This window comes from Oncorhynchus gorbuscha, unplaced genomic scaffold, assembly GCF_021184085.1.
Source record: "Oncorhynchus gorbuscha isolate QuinsamMale2020 ecotype Even-year unplaced genomic scaffold, OgorEven_v1.0 Un_scaffold_4159, whole genome shotgun sequence".
In the NCBI taxonomy this organism is placed as follows: domain Eukaryota; kingdom Metazoa; phylum Chordata; class Actinopteri; order Salmoniformes; family Salmonidae; genus Oncorhynchus; species Oncorhynchus gorbuscha.
The window spans coordinates 2,100-11,946 of NW_025748246.1; the positions used below are offsets into that span (position 1 = coordinate 2,100).

Sequence of the window (9,847 nt, forward strand, 5' to 3'; positions counted from 1 at the left end):
GAGCTGTGGAAGAAGACAGTGAGGAGATGTGGAAGAAGACATTGTTGAGCTGTGGATCATGAGGAGCTGTGGAAGAAGACAGTGAGGAGCTGTGGAAGAAGACAGTGAGGAGCTGTGGAAGAAGACAGTGAGGAGCTGTGGAAGAAGACAGTGAGGAGATGTGGAAGAAGACATTGTTGAGCTGTGGATCATGAGGAGCTGTAGAAGAAGACAGTGAGGAGCTGTGGAAGAAGACAGTGAGGAGCTGTGGATCATGAGGAGCTGTGGAAGAAGACAGTGAGGAGCTGTGGAAGAAGACAGTGTTGAGCTGGGGAAGAAGACAGTGTTGAGCTGTGGAAGAAGACAGTGAGGAGCTGTGGATCATGAGGAGCTGTGGAAGAAGACAGTGAGGAGCTGTGGAAGAAGACATTGTTGAGATGTGGATCATGAGGAGCTGTGGAAGAAGACAGTGAGGAGCTGTGGAAGAAGACATTGTTGAGATGTGGATCATGAGGAGCTGTGGAAGAAGACAGTGAGGAGCTGTGGAAGAAGACAGTGAGGAGCTGTGGAAGAAGACAGTGAGGAGATGTGGAAGAAGACATTGTTGAGCTGTGGATCATGAGGAGCTGTAGAAGAAGACAGTGAGGAGCTGTGGAAGAAGACAGTGAGGGGCTGTGGATCATGAGGAGCTGTGGAAGAAGACAGTGAGGAGCTGTGGAAGAAGACAGTGTTGAGCTGGGGAAGAAGACAGTGTTGAGCTGTGGAAGAAGACAGTGAGGAGCTGTGGATCATGAGGAGCTGTGGAAGAAGACAGTGAGGAGCTGTGGAAGAAGACATTGTTGAGATGTGGATCATGAGGAGCTGTGGAAGAAGACAGTGAGGAGCTGTGGAAGAAGACATTGTTGAGATGTGGATCATGAGGAGCTGTGGAAGAAGACAGTGAGGAGCTGTGGAAGAAGACATTGTTGAGATGTGGATCATGAGGAGCTGTGGAAGAAGACAGTGAGGAGCTGTGGAAGAAGACATTGTTGAGATGTGGATCATGAGGAGCTGTGGAAGAAGACAGTGAGGAGCTGTGGAAGAAGACATTGTTGAGATGTGGATCATGAGGAGCTGTGGAAGAAGACAGTGAGGAGCTGTGGATCATACATGATCAGAGATGGAACTTCAGGATTTGTTTACTAGCCCGGGTCGTAATTCTGGGCCATGCGATATTTGAAAAGACCAAATGTATCTCGCCGGCGGGCTAGTTCGGTACGTTTTCTACTAGTCTGGTCTGAAAAGTACTTGCCTTGAGCTAGCCGGCTAGCTTAATATCCATCCCTGTATATGAGTGTTATATATGAGTGCTATATATGAGTGCTAACTAACCAGAGGGTGTGGCTAACTAACCAGAGGGTGTGGCTAACTAACCAGAGGGTGTGGCTAACTAACCAGAGGGTGTGTGTTTGTTTCAGTTTACCCATCTCTGGAGTCTGAAGAGGATAACCCTGTCTTCAAATCCAGATCCAAGAAGAGGAAAGGTTCAGACACTCCATACAGCCCCACAGGTACACTACACCTGTCTCTAATACTGTATAGAGGAAAGGTTCAGACACTCTACAGCCCCACAGGTACACTACACCTGTCTCTAATACTGTATAGAGGAAAGGTTCAGACACTCCATACAGCCCCACAGGTACACTACACCTGTATCTAATACTGTATAGGTGAAAGGTTCAGACACTCCATACAGCCCCACAGGTACACTACACCTGTCTCTAATACTGTATAGAGGAAAGGTTCAGACACTCTACAGCCCCACAGGTACACTACACCTGTCTCTAATACTGTATAGAGGAAAGGTTCAGACACTCTACAGCCCCACAGGTACACTACACCTGTCTCTAATACTGTATAGAGGAAAGGTTCAGACACTCCATACAGCCCCACAGGTACACTACACCTGTCTCTAATACTGTATAGAGGAAAGGTTCAGATACTCTACAGCCCCACAGGTACAGTACACCTGTCTCTAATACTGTATAGGTGAAAGGTTCAGATACTCTACAGCCCCACAGGTACACTACACCTGTCTCTAATACTGTATAGATGAAAGGTTCAGACACTCTACTGCCCCACAGGTACACTACACCTGTCTCTAATACTGTATAGATGAAAGGTTCAGACACTCTACAGCCCCACAGGTACACTACACCTGTCTCTAATACTGTATAGAGGAAAGGTTCAGACACTCTACAGCCCCACAGGTACAGTACACCTGTCTCTAATACTGTATAGATGAAAGGTTCAGATACTCTACTGCCCCACAGGTACACTACACCTGTCTCTAATACTGTATAGATGAAAGGTTCAGATACTCCATACAGCCCCACAGGTACACTACACCTGTCTCTAATACTGTATAGGTGAAAGGTTCAGACACTCCATACAGCCCCACAGGTACACTACACCTGTCTCTAATACTGTATAGAGGAAAGGTTCAGACACTCTACAGCCCCACAGGTACACTACACCTGTCTCTAATACTGTATAGATGAAAGGTTCAGACACTCCATACAGCCCCACAGGTACACTACACCTGTCTCTAATACTGTATAGGTGAAAGGTTCAGACACTCCATACAGCCCCACAGGTACACTACACCTGTCTCTAATACTGTATAGGTGAAAGGTTCAGACACTCCATACAGCCCCACAGGTACACTACACCTGTCTCTAATACTGTATAGAGGAAAGGTTCAGACACTCCATACAGCCCCACAGGTACACTACACCTGTCTCTAATACTGTATAGAGGAAAGGTTCAGACACTCTACAGCCCCACAGGTACACTACACCTGTCTCTAATACTGTATAGATGAAAGGTTCAGACACTCTACAGCCCCACAGGTACACTACACCTGTCTCTAATACTGTATAGGTGAAAGGTTCAGACACTCCATACAGCCCCACAGGTACACTACACCTGTCTCTAATACTGTATAGAGGAAAGGTTCAGACACTCCATACAGCCCCACAGGTACACTACACCTGTCTCTAATACTGTATAGATGAAAGGTTCAGACACTCCATACAGCCCCACAGGTACACTACACCTGTCTCTAATACTGTATAGGTGAAAGGTTCAGACACTCCATACAGCCCCACAGGTACACTACACCTGTCTCTAATACTGTATAGGTGAAAGGTTCAGACACTCCATACAGCCCCACAGGTACACTACACCTGTCTCTAATACTGTATAGAGGAAAGGTTCAGACACTCCATACAGCCCCACAGGTACACTACACCTGTCTCTAATACTGTATAGAGGAAAGGTTCAGACACTCTACAGCCCCACAGGTACACTACACCTGTCTCTAATACTGTATAGATGAAAGGTTCAGACACTCTACAGCCCCACAGGTACACTACACCTGTCTCTAATACTGTATAGGTGAAAGGTTCAGACACTCCATACAGCCCCACAGGTACACTACACCTGTCTCTAATACTGTATAGAGGAAAAGTTCAGACACTCCATACAGCCCCACAGGTACACTACACCTGTCTCTAATACTGTATAGAGGAAAGGTTCAGACACTCTACAGCCCCACAGGTACACTACACCTGTCTCTAATACTGTATAGAGGAAAGGTTCAGACACTCCATACAGCCCCACAGGTACACTACACCTGTCTCTAATACTGTATAGGTGAAAGGTTCAGACACTCCATACAGCCCCACAGGTACACTACACCTGTCTCTAATACTGTATAGATGAAAGGTTCAGACACTCCATACAGCCCCACAGGTACACTACACCTGTCTCTAATACTGTATAGAGGAAAGGTTCAGACACTCCATACAGCCCCACAGGTACACTACACCTGTATCTAATACTGTATAGGTGAAAGGTTCAGACACTCTACAGCCCCACAGGTACACTACACCTGTCTCTAATACTGTATAGAGGAAAGGTTCAGACACTCTACAGCCCCACAGGTACACTACACCTGTCTCTAATACTGTATAGAGGAAAGGTTCAGACACTCCATACAGCCCCACAGGTACACTACACCTGTCTCTAATACTGTATAGAGGAAAGGTTCAGACACTCTACAGCCCCACAGGTACACTACACCTGTCTCTAATACTGTATAGAGGAAAGGTTCAGACACTCTACAGCCCCACAGGTACACTACACCTGTCTCTAATACTGTATAGAGGAAAGGTTCAGACACTCCATACAGCCCCACAGGTACACTACACCTGTCTCTAATACTGTATAGATGAAAGGTTCAGACACTCTACAGCCCCACAGGTACACTACACCTGTCTCTAATACTGTATAGAGGAAAGGTTCAGACACTCTACAGCCCCACAGGTACACTACACCTGTCTCTAATACTGTATAGATGAAAGGTTCAGACACTCCATACAGCCCCACAGGTACACTACACCTGTCTCTAATACTGTATAGATGAAAGGTTCAGACACTCTACAGCCCCACAGATACACTACACCTGTCTCTAATACTGTATAGATGAAAGGTTCAGACACTCTACAGCCCCACAGGTACACTACACCTGTCTCTAATACTGTATAGATGAAAGGTTCAGACACTCTACAGCCCCACAGGTACACTACACCTGTCACAACTATGGACTCTAGACCACAACACACAGAGCATTCAGAAAGTATTCAGACCCCTTGACTTTTTTCACATTTTGTTACGTTACAGCCTTATTCTAAAATCAATTCAATATTTTTTTCATCAATCTACATAGAATACCTCAATGACAAAGCAAAAACTGGTTTTTGACATTTATAATTTAAAAAAATGACATTTCAACATTTACATAAGCTTTCACACCCTTTACTCAGTACTTTGTTGAAGCACCGTTGGCAGTGATTACAGCCTCCAGTCTTCTTGGGTAAGATGCTACAAGCTTGGCACACCTGTATTTGGGGAGTTTCTCCCACTCTTCTCTGCAGATCCTCTCAAGCTCTGTCAGTTTGGATGGGAGCGTATTTTCAGGTCTCTCCAGAGATGTTCGATTGGGACATTCAGAGACTTGTCCCGTAGCCACCCCTGTGTTGTCTTGGCTGTGAGCTTAGGGTCGTTGTGCTGTTGGAAAGTGAACCTTCACCCCAGTCTGAGGTCCTGGGCGCTCTGGAGCAGGTTTCCATCAAGGATCTCTCTGTACTTTGCTCCATTCATCTTTGCCTCGATCCTATCTAGTCTCCCAGTCCCTGCGGTTGAACAACATCCCCACAACATGATGCTGCCACCACCATGCTTCACCATAGGGAATGGTAAGAGGTTTCCTCCAGACGTGACGCTTGGCATTCAGGCCAAAGAGTTCAATCTTGGTTTCATCAGACCAGAGAATCTTGTTTCTCATGGTCAGAGTCTTTTAGGTGACTTTTGGCAAATTCCAAGCGGGCTGTTGTGTGCCTTTTACTGAGAATTGGCTTCCGTCTGGCCAGTCTACAATAAAGGCCTGATTGGTGGAATGCTGCAGAGATGGTTGTCCTTCTGGAGGTTTCCCCGTCTCTTTTGCTGATTCCGAACTTCTTCCATTTAAGAATGATGTAGGCCACATTGTTCTTGGGGACCTTCAATGCTACAGATATTTTTTTGGGACCTTTCCCCAGATCTGTGCCTCGACACAATCTTGTCTCGGAGCTCTACGGACAATTCCTTCGACCTCATGGCATGGTTTTTGCTCTGTCATGCACTGTCAACTGTTGAACCTTATATAGACAGGTTTGTGCCTTTCCAAATCATGTCCAATCAATTGAATTTACCTCAGGTGGACTCCAAACCAGTTGTAGAAACCTCTCAAGGATGATCATTGGAAACAGCGTGCACCTGAGCTAAATTTTGAGTCTAATTGCGAAGGGTCTGAATACTTATGTAAATAAGCTATTTCTGTTTTTATTCTTAATACATTTCTAAAAACCTGTTTTTGCTTTGTCATTATGGGGTATTGTGATGTCATTATGGGGTATTGTGATGTCATTATGGGGTATTGTGATGTCATTATGGGGTATTGTGATGTCATTATGGGGTATTGTGATGTCATTATGGGGTATTGTGATGTCATTATGGGGTATTGTGATGTCATTATGGGGTATTGTGATGTCATTATGGGGTATTGTGATGTCATTATGGGGTATTGTGTGTAGATTGATAAGGGAAATGTTTTCTTTAATCCATTTTAGAATAAGGCTGTCACGTAACAAATTGTGGAAAAAGTGAAGGGGTCTGAATACTTTCCGAATGTACTGTGACTGATTTAATTAAACAGTTGAAAGGGAAAGGGGATACTTAGTCGGTTGTCCAACTGAATGTATTCAACTCTAATGTGCCTTCCGCATTTAACCCAACCACTCTGAATGAGATGATGTGAATGTGTTCTAAGCTGTGAGGTCTCTGTGGTTGTAGCGCATGTAGGTCCCAGTAGTTCTATTCAGTTTTAAGTTGTAGCATGTGGGTCCCAGTAGTTCTATTCAGTTTTAAGTTGTAGCATGTGGGTCCCAGTAGTTCCATTCAGTTTTAAGTTGTAGCATGTGGGTCCCAGTAGTTCCATTCAGTTTTAAGTTGTAGCATGTGGGTCCCAGTAGTTCTATTCAGTTTAAAGTTGTAGCATGTGGGTCCCAGTAGTTCTATTCAGTTTAAAGTTGTAGCATGTGGGTCCCAGTAGTTCTATTCAGTTTAAAGTTGTAGCATGTGGGTCCCAGTAGTTCTATTCAGTTTTAAGTTGTAGCATGTGGGTCCCAGTAGTTCTATTCAGTTTTAAGTTGTAGCATGTGGGTCCCAGTAGTTCCATTCAGTTTTAAGTTGTAGCATGTGGGTCCCAGTAGTTCCATTCAGTTTTAAGTTGTAGCATGTGGGTCCCAGTAGTTCCATTCAGTTTAAAGTTGTAGCATGTGGGTCCCAGGAGTTCTATTCAGTTTTAAGTTGTAGCATGTGGGTCCCAGTAGTTCCATTCGGTTTAAAGTTGTAGCATGTGGGTCCCAGTAGTTCTATTCAGTTTTAAGTTGTAGCATGTGGGTCCCAGTAGTTCGATTCAGTTTTAAGTTGTAGCATGTGGGTCCCAGGAGTTCTATTCAGTTTTAAGGTGTATTGATCAATGTGTCTGTCTGTAGCACGTGTCGGTCCCTCTGTGCTTCGTCAGGCGAGGCCGGCCAGAGAAGGAGCAAGAGTGGCATCCATAGAGACAGGACTGGCGGCTGCTGCAGCCAAACTTTCTCACCAGGTCAGTTGGACTAACTACCTGTTGCCACGCAACTACCCACTTGGACTCAATTGAATTGAACCCACTTGGTGGTTTGAGCTCCCACCAATTGAGACTCGGCCCCAGAACACTACATGCATAGCCTGTAGAAGTAAAATAAGTAATTTGACTGAAAAACATTTACACATTTTGCCATGATAGCTAGCTAGCTATTTAGCTAGGCTTGCCTGTCGTCTGTTAACTCACTAGCTGGCTACCAAAGAGCTCAGAAAGTAATTGAATAAAACAATTTTCTCTCCACTTGTAGTAAACTTTCTTGCCACCAGTGATATGTTCCTGTAGTCATAATCTGTGTCCCAAACTACCCCCTATTCCCTGATATGGCTCCCAGAGGGCCCTGGTATGGCTCCCATAGGGCCCTGGTCAAAAATAGTGCACTATTTAGGGCATACGGTGTCATTTGGGATGCAGTATTCCTTTCTTCTTCTTTCTCAGGAGGAACAGCAGAAGACCAAGAAGAAGAAGAAAAAATCACCAAAAAGAAGCCCCTGCTGCCATGAGGAGGAGGAAGAGGAGGAGCCAGTGAGGAAGCTGAGCAGGTACAGCAGCTCTCCAGAACCAGGCGTGGGCCAGGACACTGAGCCGGGGCAGACCAACCACGAGTACTCCTCTGGGGCAGGAGGGAGTCAGGCTGGAGGACTCCAGCCCATGGCCCCCGGAGTCTTCCTCACACAGAGACGACCCTCCACATCTTCATTGTCTCAGAACAACAACACGGCCAAAGGGGAGCGAGGAGGAGGAGCAGGAGGAGAAGCAGCAGGAGGAGGAGGAGCATCAGCAGGAGGTGGAGGAGCAGCAGGAGCATCAGCAGAAGGTGGAGGAGCAGCAGGAGGAGGAGGAGCAGCAGCATCAGGAGGAGGAGGAGCAGCAGGTGCAGGAGGAGAAGGAACAGCAGGAGGGGGAGGAGCATCAGCAGCAGGAGGAGCAGCATCAGGAGGAGCAGCAGCAAAGGGTGAAGGTAAGTGATCTACCTCACCCAAACCAGAAGCTCAATTAATCCATTACTACACACTGGTCCTCAGAGCCAGATAGACCTGTGGTGATTCAACTATTCACACTACCACCTATAGGTCTAGGTTAGTCCCCTACTTTTCACATATGCTTAAAACAACACTCTATTAATCAATTGGAAAGATAGTTGCTGTTGAATTCATTATTTATTTTTTAGAAGGTTTATAAAAGTCTTGACTCTTTCTGTGTCTCTCTCCTCACAGCGAAACGGCTAAAGAAAGGCATGGCGACGGCTAAACAGAGACTGGGAAAGATTCTCAAGATCCAACGCAATGGGAAGCTCCTCCTTTAACAGGGAGTGACTCACTGAGAACTGCCATTGGTTCCTGATGCAGTACTATTGGCCAATGAACTGGCCGCTTCTCCAACTCCTCTCTTCTGATAGGTCCAGGGCCAACAGAGACAGACTGCTTTATAACTTTCAGATATTAAAGTGTACAGAATACCTGCTAGAAATATTTTTTAAGAAAAATGTGTGTCATTTTACTACAGTCAGTTTATCAGGGGGTCACTACACTAGAGATAAATTAGGGCTGCTGTCCAAATGGCACTCTATTCCCGTTATAATGCACTGGTCACCCATAGGGCTCTGGTCAAAAGTAGTGCACTATATTGGGAATAGGGTGCCATTTGGGAAGACAGCCTAGAAATACATTGCAGTCATTCCATTCTAGGGTGGGGTGGGGTATAGGTGGGGTTAGGGTGGGGTATAGGTGGGTTTAGGGTGGGGTGTAGGTGGGGTTAGGGTGGGGTATAGGTGGGGTTAGGGTGGGGTATAGGTGGGGTATAGGTGGGGTTAGGGTGGGGTATAGGTTGCACTACAGATTATTCATAGGGAATTCCTGCTATTTGGATGCGGCTTATCATTACCTTGCAATGTTGTTGATGATTTTAGGAAATACATGTTTTCCTCTGTCCTCCTCAGACCAGACCAGACATAGCCTGAAATCCAGTCTATTTGTTCTAACATTCCACTCCAAACATATTTGGCATGACAAGGCGTGGGATGTTAGCACAAACAATGTTGATTTCTAGACCCAGACACTAGAAACATTCACCTCCACGCTATTGATTTATTTCCGAAGCACTATCAGTTATGATATTTATGGTCCAAATATAATGTCATAGATAAGAAAGGAAAGCCAAAAAGGCACTTATGAAACAACTATTAAGCACAAAATATGAAGAGACTTTCAGAGTAATCTCAGAAGTCAAATATGATGATGGTTACAAACATATCAGCGTCTTCTCATAATCTACCATTAGTTCGATTTGAAGACTATTGTAAGTTAAATATTGTGATTATAGACCATTGTCTTCCCTCAGATGGCGTAATTCTAATGCGACAAGCGCGTCCCGGAGATATCTGTTTAGCAAGTCGTGGAAGTCATCTCTGAAAACAGTTTTTGCTCATCTACCTAACACGGCTGACTCGGGACCTCTACGGTAAACCATCAGACTGACCCACTGGCTAGTGACTATTACAGTAAACCATCAGACTGACCCACTGGCTAGTGACTATTACAGTAAGCCATCAGACTGACCCACTGGCTAGTGACTATTACAGTA

General features: G+C 45.3%; 1 long non-coding RNA gene across 1 annotated transcript; it reads left to right on the plus strand.

Moving 5' to 3' along the window:
• The first annotated feature begins 1,387 nt into the window (after window positions 1-1,387).
• Window positions 1,388-7,736, plus strand: LOC124028439. Its single transcript, XR_006837589.1, has 3 exons — window positions 1,388-1,529; window positions 7,119-7,228; window positions 7,703-7,736. It is a non-coding gene; the product is annotated as an uncharacterized LOC124028439 (long non-coding RNA).
• The last annotated feature ends 2,111 nt before the right edge of the window (window positions 7,737-9,847 follow it).